This window comes from Halyomorpha halys, unplaced genomic scaffold (genome assembly GCF_000696795.3).
Source record: "Halyomorpha halys isolate HHAL.00 unplaced genomic scaffold, Hhal_1.1 Scaffold467.1, whole genome shotgun sequence".
NCBI classification, from domain to species: Eukaryota; Metazoa; Arthropoda; class Insecta; order Hemiptera; family Pentatomidae; genus Halyomorpha; species Halyomorpha halys.
In genome coordinates this window covers 61,031-61,919 of record NW_027114004.1, presented here as the reverse complement: position 1 = coordinate 61,919, position 889 = coordinate 61,031, and the positions used below count along the sequence as shown (strand labels likewise).

The window sequence follows — 889 nt, the reverse complement described above, 5'->3', positions numbered from 1 at the left end:
CACGTTTCCATGCTAGTTACGTCTTCTAGCCCTCTCTTCCTCTATCAACCTCTTGAGGACTACTGTGGTGAATATCTTCACTGCATTCCAATGCAGGTCTGATAGTAGCATATAGCTCATCACGTTCTCTGGTGTGACGTGTCCTCCACACACTCTCTCCAATTCACTTCTTTCTGCTGCAAAGCGAATGCAAGTGAAAAACACGTGCTCCGCGGTTTCCTCGACAGTCTGACATCCAGGGCATTCTGCGGTGTGGTCCAGTTTGAAGCGGTACTGATAGGCTCTAAGCATCCATGTCCAGTCAACATTTGGGTCATGTAATAATCCACCTCACCATGCTGACGACCATACCACTTGCCCACATCGGGTATCAACCTGTGAGTCCACCTCCCGGAATCTGCAGCCTCCCATCACTGCTGCTATTGGTCGATGGTTATTTTCCGCTCTTCTTCTCAGAAAAAGTGCAAGCGTCGTCCATAGTGCCTGCTTCTTTCTTCAACAAGGAGTTCCACAGGTGGCATTCAGGCTATCACGCACACCGCTTTGTTGGAAACAGTTCGAAAAGCACTAACTGTCATTAAACAAACTCTGCGATAAACTGAAGCCATCTGTCTCCTGTATGATTTGGTAGCCATCGTTTCTTTCCATATTGGGGCTGCATATAACATAATGGAGGTGACAACAGTAGCCAGAAGCCTTCGCCTACTTTCTTTGGGACCTCCGACGTTTGGCATGAGGCGTGACAAAAAGGATGCAACTTTAGCAGATTTGGCGCTAATATACTCCGCGTGAACATTAAAGCGGAGATGTGCATCGATCATAACTCCTAGGTACTTTAAGCAAGACTGGGAACGAATTTCGTGCCTACCCACCATAACAGTGATAGACT

At 47.4% G+C, this 889-nt stretch overlaps 1 protein-coding gene across 1 annotated transcript in view; it reads right to left on the bottom strand.

Moving 5' to 3' along the window:
* dop (microtubule-associated serine/threonine (MAST) protein kinase dop) overlaps window positions 1-889 on the bottom strand; it is a gene marked incomplete in the record, with an annotated part of 102,490 nt that overhangs the window by 42,679 nt on the left and 58,922 nt on the right.